A 15,242-nucleotide genomic window follows, 5' to 3' on the forward strand; every position below is an offset into this window, starting at 1 on the left:
AATTCACATTTGTCAAAGTGTAACTTCCTAATAACAAACAGAATTCCTATCGATAATACCAAATCGATACGACCCGACCTCATATCGTATATCGATTTAGAATACTTCTACAGATACAAAAGTATAATAAATTGATGGTACTCGTACTTCAAATTTAACGAGAGAGATAAAGCATAACGACTTTTTAATAACGTACATTCCAATAAATTGTAAAGAGTTTTACGTATTAAAAAATACATTAATATTCCAAAATCGAGTGACTATAATTAATAATTAATATAAAAAGGATTAATATTTAACTAACATAAATTATGCAAATAAATCAATTTTTCTTTTCTTAAATCAAATGTTTTATTATTGATATTAATTATATTATTAATTTTAATAACATGATATTATTGTATTAATAAGGGAATTTATATTATATTATTACTATAGCATTTAATGTATAACGTTACATTAATATTATTATATTACACCTACATATATATGTATTATTAATCGAATACATAATTCTAATTTAATTACCGAATAAAAAAGAGAGAGAATAGTTTGTCTCGATTAGATTCTCTCAGGGATATATCTCTTTCATTTTCTTTTATTTTCTTCTCTGGCAAGTGCGAACATGTGTGATAGTACATCCTCGACGTTGAGTCATTCGTACGGATATTTCATCACCCCGCACACATCCTCTTCTATTACTTTCGTGAACAAAGACCAAAGAGAATCTACAAATGTCTCTCCCTCTCTCTCTCTCTTTCTCTTTCTCTGTTTTTCATACATGTGTGTTTGTATGTGTATGCGTTTTCTATCCGGTCCATTCGCTTGCTTCATTCCCTTCTCTCAATAAAGTTGATTTCAATTTGGTTCAAACAAACGTCTGCTTTCATCAGTTCAAACTTTTTCAAAGACTAGAAGTTTAAAACATTTCTTTCGCATTTACGCAAAGTATAGAAAAGGGTACGGTTCATAGTAATTAGTCATAATCATTTTAATTCGAGATAATAAGAATGTTTAACATTTTTATCTAAGATCTTAATTGTTATTATTAACGTATGCAGAACTTTAATCGAGATTACATTTCTTTTTATTTGCTTTCTACGTATTTTAAACTTATTTTTGAAACTTTGTAAAATAATGTTTATTATTTTGAAGTTTACGAATATTTGATGAAATATTTTTTTAATCTCGTATTTTATAAAATATTACAAAACGAAACTCTGTCTCTGATACACGACTTTCTTTTTTTCTCTGATAAAAAGTTATTCACATCATAGAAAGATAATGTCTTAAATGAATATTTCAAAGTCTACCGAAGGTAGAAGAACTTTTCAATTATTCAGAAAATACAACTTTCCGCTCTTTCTTTTATTTTCTTTCCTTTTCTATCTCGAAAACATTCCCCTTGCGACTTTATATTCAACGAAAGTAGAAATTTTTGTTTTAGCCTTGAAAAGAAAAAGTCAAAGTAGTGGTAAAAGAAGGAAAAAGAAGAAAAGTGCAAATACAATTTTTCCTCTCTTTCTATCTATCCATTTATCAATACACTCATCTCTCTCTCTCTCTCTCTCTCTCTTTCTCTTTCTTGCTTGTTTTTCAAGGTAAGGTTGGAATGATGAAAATTGAAATGATCTAGGCTAAGCTAGAAAAGATACATTCCCTCTGTAAAATCTTCGGTGTTTAGTTTTGCGTGGCAAACAGGTTTTCGTTGGATGGATGCCGGGGGTTCATTAAACGGAAGATTAATGAAGAGATCCAACGATGTTGAAGCTCAAAAATTCGAATAATTCGAGGTAGTACCATTAGGAGAACGTTTGTGCAAAAGTACGTTTACCGCAGTTTCATGTTCGATCGCTTTTAAAACGAAATTCTTAATTAAACACCGCATCGTACTATTATTATTTAAATGAGTATGTAAATATAATGAAAACAAAAAAAAAACTAAAAGATGAATATTGTATCGTCAATATCATGCTTAGAATCACTTTGTTATTTACGCAAATTGGAGAAAAAAAAATACAAATTGCATGAACGATAACTGGAAAGTTAAAGATTTATGGATTATGAAAAATGTAGGTCTGCGTTGTCAACACTAAACGAAAGATTTAACAAAGTGAAGTATTATTTCTACTTTACTGGTCACGAAAGTGTTAAATAGTTAAGATGAGAGAAAAAAGATGAAAAAAGAAAAAAAAAAGGAAAGTGAAAAAAGGTTTTTCCTTTTTACAAGAGCGCGATAACGAGAACATTGTTCCTATTAGAAAGGTGGAGCTTTATCAACGATAATCTGGTTTATTATCGGTTCTTGTTAATCTCGATGGCCTGTACAACAGCAGCACCCTTCGCGAGTCAATTCACCGGTCGTATAATAACTCTGAAACGTCGATCGTGACGCGTACCTGACGTCGTCATCGTTTCGCTAAAATTGTACGTGTGTACATATACGATGACTCGTATTCGTTGGCACGAATCACTATACTAGAAATAAAGAATTAGACATGATAAAAATAGAATTACGTTTTAAGTTCATTCTAATAATTATTTTACTTTTTTTTTTCTTTTTTTTATTCTTCGGATAAAAATAATCACGCTTGTGGCATACGTCTATCGAATAACTTTTTGTAATAGTACTTCGTAGAATAATGCAAAAAAAATGTATATATATTTTATCCAAACCAAACGATATAGTCTCTATCACGAGGATTTAATCTTTTTCCTTTTTCCAAGAGATCTACGATCCGGTCCTTATCCGGTTAACCGTATTCGTAAACACGACCGAAATTTTATTTTACCTATATACGAGATTTATACCATTAATGTGATTTTCACGTGCTACTATCAGAGAGATAAGAAAGCTAATACTTTTTCATACGTGCATAGCACGTTCGAGGACTTTTATCCTTTGATTCTAATATCACTTGACAATTTTAACGAGTATAAAAACGTTCCTATCAACGACCAAACAAAATCATCATGGATATTATAATTATAGTATATAAAAATTATTGTACACGAAAGGAACAAATATTTCGTAATGACGAAATGATTAATCGAATAATACAAAATAACGAAAAATAATATATTTTCAAAACTCTCTTCTCGTTAATAATACTATTATATATTTTTACTTAAATGAAAATTTGAAAAATGAAAGAACAAGTGAACGCAAAAACATTAAACATTTTATATTGCAAAACGTTACCTTTACGATGTCGTTAAAAATTTCATTTTGTCGTAAAATACAACCAAAAATTAATTTTTGTTTTTTTTTTCCCTCTTTATTTTTCAACTTACTTTCTAACAATTTTATTGCGAACGTGAATTATTCCCATCAGTTTTCACGGAAGAATGAGAAACGACAAAACGGATGAATGAAAGTGTGCGTGTTTGTACGTAAGTCTGGCGTTAAGCCAAAAACCGGTTCGTTTGACTTTTTTTTTATGAAAAAGCTCATTTGCCAGGATTTTTTGGAGACACGTGTGGTTTTTTCGTTAGGTTTCTTAAAGTAATCTGTTGCGTTCTCTTCTTCTTCTCTCTCTCTCTTTCTCTTTTTTTTCTCTTTTTTAAGACTAAGTTTTCTTTACTATGACGTACCATTACGGTATATTCGACTGACGTATATTCCATAAATAAATGTTCGCCTTGTTAATAATATGTTTCAAAGAGAACGGTTGAAAATATTATTTGAAAACGATTTATTTTTTTCTTTTTTTTTATTGATAACGAAATTTTTTCTTCATTTTTCAAACAAACGACTCGGCAAATATCTTATTGTAACGAGACACTTTGTTATCGATTTGATACAACAACGTTCTGACTTTTCGAACAAAATCATTCCGATAAAACGATGATCCATTTAATGAGATTTCATCGGATAACAGAGAACGGACGGAGATAGGGAAAAGACAAGAATGATAATCTTATAAGACAGTAATAATAAGATTATTCTATGGATAATACGATTTCTCGAAATTAATAACAATGTCAAGTAATTTCAATCATATTAAATTAATTGAAATTTGATTTTGCAATGATTGAATTTTTGATTTTTGTTTTAAGAAGAAATTTGATATAGAACGTCATTTTCTAATAATAATATTAATTATTATTATTATTAATATTATTATAATTCAGAGTTATATACAAATGGGGTTTCTGTGTCAGTAATTTTCGATTATTGATATCGATATACGATAAGCGGATTTTCGACAAAGGAACCCTCTTCCTCTCTCTCTCTCTCTCTCTCTCCTTTTTCTCTGTTTCGACCCTACATGAGAGATAAGTACTTAGCATTAAATCAATACAATTATTGACCCGTTTACAAGAGGGAAACCCTGATACACCTACACACATGCAGGTTCTGTCCTATAAAGATATCTTATATCGAACATCTGCCTCGATTATGTGACCCCTATTTTGGGTTGACGTCGATTGCACTTCCTTTAATTATTCATTATTATAAATATCGTTTAACATCCTTGTGTGTGGAACGGACGAGAATTCTAAAGTAATACGTAGTAATAAATTATTATATATGAGAAGTTTCTAACTATCTGATTATTAATTAATAAGGAACACACCATACAAATTTGCTATTTGGAAATACATGTCTTTCCTCTCTCTCTTTGATATAAGAAATAATTAATTCTTATTATTTAACAATTGAGATTTGTGGGAAATATTTTCACAACGCGATCTGATTTAATTATTTTTAAACAAGTTTTTTTTTAAATTTATTCGAAAAGATCCTGAAAAAGAAAATAATAATTGTTTACTTCAAATATAGCTATAGTAATACAAATTAAATACTAAATTATATCTTGAATTATATAAATAAATATTCCCTCTTAAAATGATCCCTCGAATGAATGAATTAAAACTCTTAATTAAAAATGTCAATATTGAATTAATTGAAAATATATATTTTGCAGACACATTAAATAAAATGAAATAAAATCTAATATAATAAATTCTTGTATCATTTCTATCTATAAGAAAAACAAATAAATAAATAATATTTAATATTAAATTAGTAAATTAATAAGTAAAACACGCGTGTATAATTAAAAAAATATCAATAAAAATTTCGACAATTTAATATTAAAATTAAATATATATATATATATTTACATAATTTCTCTTGGACGAAGCACAGGTAAAAAATCACCACAGGTCGTGGCCTTTTCTGTTCGATCTTACAATGAAACAACAACGACAACGACAACGACAACGACGACAACGATATCCCCGAGTTATCCATCGTCCAGGAAATTAAATTGCTCGGCGATTTATTCGCAAAATTAACTTCCACGATTTATACGTCAGAAAAGAGATATAAGGTTCGTCTTAAAGGCTTAAGGTTATCACACGATGGTAGCAACCTTCGTCGAGCTGTATAAGTCATGCCGGAAAAGCTTACAGACTCCAAAAGAGAATATAAAAAAAAAAGCTTGAATATTTTTCCTTTCCTACAATATATACCTAACATATTATAATCAAGATTATCCTGAAATTACTACTATGTAATATTATCACCATGTCGACATTTTCATTTTATTTCAACGCCCCGTATACCGTCGTGCACCTACAAGTATCTTTCAATATAAAATAATATGAAAATTAAAGATATAACTTTTCACAGAAAATTTCTCGTGTCATCTTTCTCTCTCTCTTTTCCTTTTCTCTTTTTAACTTTTCTCTTTCCGATTTGTAATTCGTAACATTTTACGTTTAAATACGTAGTCATAACTAATTTACATTTAGTTTACATTTCTTCTTGTACAATTTAATACGTACACGAACGAGAGTAAAGGTACATAAGTTCTGCAACATGTTCCAATCTAAATTTTCCTGTCTTATATCCTATTCCTTCTTCTTATTTCTTAAATATGTATATTAATTATTCCACAGCTGGCACGGTCAAAGAAACTACGACGTGGAATGAAAAAAAAAGAAAAAAGGAAAGCAAAAAAGAAAAAAGATCTACGACGCATAAGAAATCGCATGGTGAAACTCGCACGCTTACCTGGAATTTTTATTAAAGGATAAACCTTTGGAGCACCGGGTTATTCTCTCGAGACTTGGTAATATGACGAATAAAGAAAAACCCACGAGAGAGAAATAGAAAGAAGGAAAGAATAAAAATAAGAAGTCAAGTAACGTACTTTAGCCACTTTTCTCTAACCCTCCCCGCCCCTCCCAATCTTCAAATGTTAACCCTTAAATCATAAATCCTAATGACAAGAGTTTTTCTTTTCGATAATAAAATTACATCCCTTTATCATTCTCGTCCTAAATACGTCGAGTCGTCATTTATTATCCTATCCGTTTAAGAAAAAGAATAAAAAATAAAATAAAAGAAATGATTTGGACATCGTCCAAAATCCACACGCAGTAGTAACTCGTGCGTGAAATGTTTTCAACTGTTACCCCTGAAACGAATAAAATTTATTAGTTATAATATTTCAATGGGAAAGTGAATAAATCGGTTGAGAAGATATTATAAAGAAAAAAAAGAAAACAAATATTTATATTAATTTCTCGCGAGGAAACTCTAATCGTTATTTCGTAGATCGTTGATTCAAAATCGACCTAAACGGAAATATATTATAATACTTTCTCGAGATAAATTGTTGAAAATATAAATATTTTGATGTATATAAAGTTTCAAATTGTTGACAAATGTAACTCGTACGAAACTCCTTTTTACAATTTTATTCTACTTACAATAGATATAAATAAGGAAAAATAATAATTCATTATCATTATTTCGTTTTCTGAATTTTACCAAAAAGAGAGAGAGAGAGAGAGAGAGAGAGAGAGAGAGATAGAGTTGCGTTTTGCACGAGGGGTCAGAGCAGCTTTAATTGGATTCGATTATTAAACAGCGACGACCTCGTGGTAGCTGAACACAAATCGATACTTGTACAGGTATTAGTGATCTGTTTGTGTGTTCGTGTGTAACGTCTATATAACTATGTAGATTAATTTCGACGATGACGATGTTGATATTTTCACGTGATATTCATGTATGGATCTATGCATTTAACTTATTCTATTATATGTAAATACGTATGTGTAATTGCATTGTAATTGTGTGTGTGCACGTGTATAAATATAATTATATATATATATATTTTTTTTTTTATTTTATTTTGGTAGACATTAACGAGGGTGAGAAAGAAAGGTTTTATGAACAAAACAAAAGAAATGGAAAAAGTAAAAGAGAAAAAAGTGGATTAGCAAAGTTATCAAAGTTGACACTGAAATATCGAGACGTCATCGAGAAAAGCTCGTGTGCATTCTATCCTAGAGAGTCAAGTATTCTCTCTTTGTCTCTCTCTCTCTCTCTCTCTCTCTCTCTCTCTCTCTCTCTCTCTCTCTCTCTCTCTCTCTCGTTGTAAACGAACGAAGCCGGTAAGAGGGCCGATTATCCCTCGTCACGATTGGATTTGCGGTCAAACGATGAAAGCCCATTCCGCTTCAATCCCCCCCACTCCATCCCTTTTATCGAGGGTTGGAACGACGAGATGGAAGAGATCGGACACGAACCGACTCGTCGACTTCCGCTACGCACACACGATTTAACTCGATGCTTCCGTTAAGGCGATTCCAAAGTATCCAATCGATTTTATCTTTATTTCTATCTATCTATCTATCTATCTTACTCTTTTACTTTTTCTCAGGACATAAGGGGTGGGAGGGGGTGGACGAGCAAATTGTATGGGAAGATAGAGAGAAAGAAAAATAAATGAACGAATTTATTCGTTACCAATTTATCCAACGTAAATTAGACTCCCCTAGATTAGTGTTTTTTAGTTTTTATTTAACAATTGAATAAAAAAGATTTAACGATAAATAATGTGTTGTTCGTCGAGATAAAATAACATTTTTCTTTGGGGAGAGAGGGAGGTGGGGGTTATCTTTGGATTAAGATTAATCTTATCGTATATACTATAGTTCGTCGTTAGTAATTTACTATGAAAAGTAAAAAGAAAAATGGAGATTAGAGTATTGAGGAATTCGTGCACGTATGCTACTGTGTACTCATATATCTCAGTTAAGTATAGTTTATACTTACGAGCTACTAGAAACGACACCAACGACGAGCACAGACTCCTGGCTATTCTTATAATACCACTTCAAGTATTATGGTACAGTTGACGACGGTCAACCCTACAATCTCATTTTCTTTCTTTATCTTTCTGACCCCTCTTACCGGTGACGTTGTTGTCATATTGTTTCCTCCTTTTTTCTTTAACTCGCTCATATTTTTTCCTGGAATGATATATGCAATCAGCTCAATCGGAACATTTTCTTGGAAATTTATTATAAAAGTATTTGAATAAAAATAATATAATAAATCGCGTATTTCAATCCTTCCACTGTGAAGTATACAAAATATTCCGTAAGTTTGTTTATTTTGTAAATTATTATAATTGGTAAAAAATAAAAATCATATTGTTTCGTTAAATTCTTATTGAAATTTTCTGGTAAACTCTGTATACTAAATCACATTTATACACTTGCAAAACAGCATCTATCGCGCGATAGAATTTTCAGTATAAAATTACTTTAAACGCGGCAAGAGTTAAAATGTCGGGACGTAATATTCGTAGAAAGGAAAGAGGTTGGAAAAGAACAAAAAAATAAAGACAAAATTTCCGATAAAACCGGTTTGTCATACTTGTGTGTTCTCTCCCGGCAAAGTTATAAAAAATTTTATGCTATCCAGACTGCCCATAAAAAGTTTAATCCAAGCATCTGTCGTTTTATATACGAGTCCTAAGTGCATCCTAAAAAGCTCGGCGCATCGCAAATTAATCGAACGACACATTATCGACGAACTCGTTGATTGACCAATAAAAAAGGTGATTTCTTTTAGAAATTCTTGCTTGATACATATTGTTCGGTTAAACGTTGGATAATATAAAGAGTGAACTCAAAGTTTCCAGATTGTATATACAAAAAAATCAATACAACTATTTTCGAATGAATTATACTTTCCTAAATAATAAAATCATGAAGTAGAAAAAGTTTGGAGAAAAGAAGCTGATCAATTTTTAAAATCACTTAAGAATCGTCTGAGTACTTTTAACTCAACTCCCATAAAATAACCTTTTAGCATTCATTCTAAAAATAATCTTTATAATTTATTAATAATTTATATATGGTTGAACGCGATTGACCTGACGACCTATCGATCAGATTTTTTCGATTCTAAATGACTTCGTTAGGAGTCATTTAAAATATACTGTTGATAGAATCAAAGATAATTAAAGTTAATTATCTACTTCTCGGGATGATAAAAAATTATTTGTCTTTACTTTTCCGACCAATTCAAACAATGTCTTTCGTTTCATCTTCGCAGTTCGAAGTATTTTTTCGCAAGGAACGAACCTCTTTAAGAATCGCGCATTGGTCGAACGGGGCGTTCGAACACGTTCAAACGTAGAACCCATTGATTACACCTACGAGTAACACGACTTGCTTTTATAAAGATTTATATGGGTCAACACTTTTTATTCATTCGATTCGTTTGCACCAAACCAACTGAATAAATCTTCCATACTTAATGTTCTCTCCCTTTCTCTATTTTCCTACATCTTCTTGGAACTTAGAAAATAACGTGGAAGATAATTAAATAATTAAACATAAACTTTGCCATTTTCTTTTTCATACATCATTTTCCTATTTTCGTGCTCTGAATTTCAATTAAGTTCTAGATAAAAGGTTACTTTAATAACTAAACTCTATAAATTTATTTTAATTGAAAGCAAACATAAATTGTAAAAACAAATTTTACGTTATTTAACGATCTTTTATATAGCTTTATATAAAATACTTACTAATTTAAAAATAAAACATTATTTATAAGTAAAAGGTATACGAAGAATGGATAATAGAATGGATAGGCATTTAAAAATTTAATGCAATTGCACTTTGCAATCGCATCGTGTACTTCTCGAAAAAAAATTGCACCACAACATGACAAAGCATGTTAAATGGTGCACAATTTTTCTTCTACGAATAAGTTTTTATTCCCATTTTCAATAAGAACAAGAGCGATAATTTCGGACTTGATTTCTAGACACACCCTATAAATTTATGGTATGTGCATACAGGACTATAAATGATTTTGAACGATCATTCTCAAGCTTAAGCTTGAACAAAGCAAACGTATGCTTTACATGTGCCACGCAATAAATTTCAAGTTGGCTGGACATCAGCTTAGAAATAAATTTGGATTTCTAAGGGTGAACAAATGACGTACCTACAAGAACTTGGAATCTCTCTCTCTCTCTCTCTCTCTCTCTCTCTCTCTCTCTCTCTCTCAAACTCTCTCTTTCTTTTTCTCAGCCAGTAAATCGATCGAAAACTTTCTTTCCCGTATCTCACGATGCAAATGAACAAATTTGCAAGTTCCCTTCTGTTAACTAAACTTTATTCGTTTGCAAATGAAAAGATTCTTTCAACTAAAAAACTATATTTCGAGTCGTCGACACTTAGAAAAAGAGAAAGAAAGAAAAAAGAAAAAAGGAAGAAAAGAAACTTTTCATTCCTACTCGTTTTAACCTTACGAATATATTCGTTGGTATTTATATTAAGTTCCATGCACAAATGCGAATTTAGTTAAAAATGGAAAGAAAAACTTTAACTAACGAGTGACAAATTTGCGAAATAATAATATAAAAGAAAGAGAAAAATAAATATATAAATAAAGAAATATAAATAAAGAAATATAAATAAAGAAAGAAAGGTAGAACAAAAAACGCATTAACGAAGAGTGATCATTTGTTCTTAGCTGAGGATTAAAATGAATGGATCCTAAATCTAAATAAAAACTCCCCAAAAAAGAAAAAAGAAATAAAAAAAAATAGTATTATATCGCTTATAGCACGTCTCGAAAAAACGACAATAATTTTTGTTCTCAGCAATTCGTTTTCATTATACTTGTACAATTAAATGTATTATACGACGTGTTCTTTTTCTCTTTGTTTTGATCTCTTCAAATTTTCGAATAATCAAACGAGAGAGTAAAAGATGGAAAGAGAGGAAGAGAGAGAGAGAAAGATGAGAGAGAGAGGGAGAAGATTAAATTTTCTCATTTTATGTTTTCAATATACATAAAATAAGTAGACGAAAAGCGTCAAAGTTGGTTGTTTCTTTCATTTTCTACTGAAAAGCCAAAAAGCTGAAAAGCCAAGAGGGTAACGAAAGAGAGGACGTAGAATAGAAGATGGTGGATGGTTGTAGACTCTTAATACGACGTTTCTGCCAAGTTTCGCCAAGGTCCACTGACGATGTAACGTGTGCCTAAATGTTTACAGTTGTAAGCTTTCAACGAGACAAAGAAGTCTTAACGAACTTCGCCTAGCTTTCTATAAGCTTACTGGGTTAGAACGTATAAGCTCTTCTATGTGTGTCTACATTTATATATATGTATATGTATATGTATTTATATACTACTAAGAAAACAAAACAAAACAAACAAATTTACCATTTCCGTTTTTTGTTTTCTTTCTGCTATTCGCGTTCTCCCAATTTCATTTATATATACGTGAGGATGATTAATAGACATTTTTTTTGTATCTATTATATTCTTCGTATAGCATACACACATTGTATTATATTTTTTATTATAATATTTGATATATTCTGTTGGCTAATAGACTCGTGCAATATTTTCTAACAATAAGTAAATAGATGATCAAAAACTGTATGGAGTTAATAACCGAACTAATAGTATTTATTTATACTTATATCATAATTATTTGTATTTAATTTAATCTATATAATTTATTAAAAAATATATCAAAAAGAGGAAACAATAAGGTAAAAAGATAGAAAGAAAGATAGATAGATAAAAAAGAATAAAAAATAAAAGTAAGATAGACAACACTTTTTACCGGATCGATTCTCATAAAATGGAATATTTTTTTCTTTTAAGTTGTTGGTACGGTATACATACTGTGGCTCGCACATTTTCAATGAGTAGATACTACACGACGAGAAGCAGAACAGCATCGGTGAGAGTGTTGACTTATCATTAATGTCCGAGCTAAGCCTTGTTTCAGCACCCTACCCAGAGTTTTACAGAGAAAGAAGAATGAGCTCACGTCGACGACGCGTTCGAACTAGGTCTCGTTTTATACCATGCGGTTTCTCTCTTCGGTCACAGCTGCGACTAACGTAAATAATATTAGGCCCGATTAATTAACTTTCTCTCGACGTATGAAAAAAAGGAATAAAAACATGAGATTAAAAACATTTAGATTTATCGTGTTTTCTAAAACGTCGATTAGATTGTAATCTTGTTGAGTAATTTGAACGAAATCGTGTGAAAAAAAGTGAACGAATAATATAATCAAAAAAGTTTATATAACAATTAAAATTTATTTTCATTTATCTCATCGCAGAGTATTATAGAAGAAACGTTTTTTAGTAAAAATAATCCAATTTATATATTTATTGCAACGAATAACGAATGAATTTTGAATAATAGTTCTCATTGATTCGTCTAAAAATAAATAAGTCTCGGAAAATGTTTATCTAAACGTAGGTAATAGAAAAAATACGTCTACTATTCGTCAGCACGTATATCTAAGAAGGAAGAAAAATAAAGGGGAGGACGAGTACGAAAAAGGGATGATATCATTGAATAGGATTGACTGGCAATTGCCTATCTACGATTTGTAGGTTACCGATTGCAAACCCCTCCCTAATCCTTCTTCACACTCTCTCTCTCTCTCTCTCTCTCTCTCTCATTAGCTCTTCATCCCTCTCATGCACCATATCGTTCTAACACACCTACGCGTTCTTTCCCTCATCGATGTGAAGGGCCCTTGATTGGATTTCCTTCAAGCGACCGTGCTGACCGCTTCATTACATTAATCCTATAATCTTCTATAAGGAACTAGAGGCAAGCGGATTCTTTGCTAAAGCTAGCTGATCGTTCATGCCCTTTTACGTAATATCTACTTTAATTGTAGACAGACATACGGATAGTAGTAGTTTGACAGATAGTACGTGCTAAAGTGAAACCTTCGCATAGAAAATTCTCTCATGTGAATTTGATAGCCTTCGTAGACTGTTGCATAGATGGTTTGGGTCAAGGCACCTTGCCAGAACTATCAAATATTTTCAACAACGACAACCAAATCAAGGATTTATCTTCGAATGCCCTCAGACAAAAGAAAACAAATGGATTAGATTTGATGCACAGTATCTCGTCGAATAGAAAGAGATAAAAGATTATTCCGTTTGGTTTTTTTTTTCTTTTTTTTTTTCCGTTCCCTTTTCCATTTTCTATTCGTTTGTATTCGGGTTTTTTCATTTGGAAATTTATTTTTCCATTCCCGTATATATGGGTTTATACTAATATACAACGTAATGAAAGTAATTTATGCTATAAATAAAATATGAGTTATAATTTCTTTAGTTGAGTAATCGTTTACATAATATTTTTCGTTTATTCTTAACTCGTAAAAAATATTCTCTGCGTAAATGCGTATACGTGTATTACATTGTATCTATTTTTCACTAATAGGCGACTTTTTTTTTTTAGAACACTTTCGTACACGTTTCTAAGCAAATATAATTATGACAAGAGGGGAAAAAGAAAAGAAAACAAAAATAAAAAAAGAACAAGAATTAAACCATCTCTTGACGTTAGACATTCTAAATTTAATTTTCTTTATTAAACAGAGCAGAGCACCGGCTGCGGACTGAAATATTCGGTGAGACGACACACGAGTGTGTTACTTTTTTACCGCGATGTTCTTGTCGACATATTGAAATCTTTTTTTTCATCTCTCTAACCCTTCTCTCTCCCTCTCGAGATTTTACATACTTACGAAGATATCTTGGTAACGTAGATATCACTTACGTACGCGAGGGTATGCGTGTTTTTATTAGGGTTATCTTTATACAGGAGTCTGAAAAAAAATCCATGTTGGAACTCGTTAAATCGGCTCCAAATAGTACAAAAAATAGGTGCCCTAACTTTTTATTTTATCCTCTCCCTTTGTCTCTCTGTTATAAATTAAAACGATTAAACTTGAAATAAAATTGAATACGAAATATATTGAATAAAATGATGCTTTTATATCGTTCGAAATAAACGCAAAAATATTTACGTGTAAATGTAACTTACAATTCATATAGGTATCGGTATGGAAGAGAAAAGCAAATAAGAAACTAAGAAAGGTAGAGAGAAGTCGATGACCGAGACATATCGTTGAAAGATAAATTTGCGTTTGATACAACATCGCACTCCATTACACGAAAATACGCCACGGAAGTTTCGAATGATGGGAAGCTATTTATGCGCCTTTCACCACGATCGATATAACGCATTACCAACCGATACGTTTTCAAAATCAAAGAACGAATGAACGAACGAATGAACGTACGTGTACGGTTGATTTATACAAACCGATAATTAGGATTTCAATAATAATGATTTCTAGTTGTATATGCGCACTATTGCACGTTCACTCTTTTCATCATGTTCTTCCGACTAACGATAATAATTGATATATTTCAATCCAACCAACACATATAATTTAATCATATAATAGTGAAAAAAGAAAAGGTAATGACAGTCAGGAGTTCGGAATAATGGAATTTTCGAGAATTTTTTACGAGAATATAGTAAGCGTATGATTGACTAACAAAAACTGATTGCACGAATCAATATCATTGACGTCACTGAACAATTAACTACTACTAGAAACGTTGTTGATATAATAGTAAAATCAAAACTTCATACGGTAGGATTTAGACGATTGTACTACTTCAGCAAATCCTACCCTAATTAATGTCAGATTAAAGAAGAAGTAGAAGAAGAAGAAAAAAAAAAGAAAAAAAGGAAATAAAATTCGAGATAAAGTTCTTTATCTCGATGATATATAAATCGATGGAATCGAGAATGAAATCGAGAAAATGCGTTTTCTTTGCGGCAATACGTATAAACGTTCTTTCTTCAAGTCTCCCAAGAGTATTATTCTATATATAACTATACTTATCCTTCCTTTTCAAACCGATGAGAGAAGAAAGAAATGATAAAGAAATATATATATATATATATGGAAAAAGATAGAAAGGGTATGTGAAAAGAGAGAATCACCAGAGGAAAGTACAAGAGATAAAAGGGTAAAAGAGGCCAGAAGAAAAAGCAACGGACCAATGGGCAGTACCGTAATTCATAGTTTTACGAGCCCGACCCAGATTTGGTCAGA

At 31.0% G+C, this 15,242-nt stretch overlaps 1 protein-coding gene and 1 long non-coding RNA gene across 5 annotated transcripts in view; one reads left to right on the top strand and one right to left on the bottom strand.

Moving 5' to 3' along the window:
• LOC106792842 overlaps positions 1–15,242 on the bottom strand; it is a 127,383-nt gene that overhangs the window by 17,849 nt on the left and 94,292 nt on the right. For both annotated transcript variants that reach the window (XR_001382350.1, XR_001382349.1), the window contains exon 3: positions 8,081–8,277. This is a non-coding gene — a long non-coding RNA (uncharacterized LOC106792842). The remainder of the gene's footprint in view (positions 1–8,080; positions 8,278–15,242) is intronic.
• LOC106792803 (small conductance calcium-activated potassium channel protein) overlaps positions 1–15,242 on the top strand; it is a 149,431-nt gene that overhangs the window by 15,080 nt on the left and 119,109 nt on the right. The gene's annotated exons all lie outside the window — the stretch shown is intronic.

This window comes from Polistes canadensis, unplaced genomic scaffold (assembly GCF_001313835.1).
Source record: "Polistes canadensis isolate GaletaPanama2010 unplaced genomic scaffold, ASM131383v1 scaffold_10, whole genome shotgun sequence".
NCBI classification, from domain to species: Eukaryota; Metazoa; Arthropoda; class Insecta; order Hymenoptera; family Vespidae; genus Polistes; species Polistes canadensis.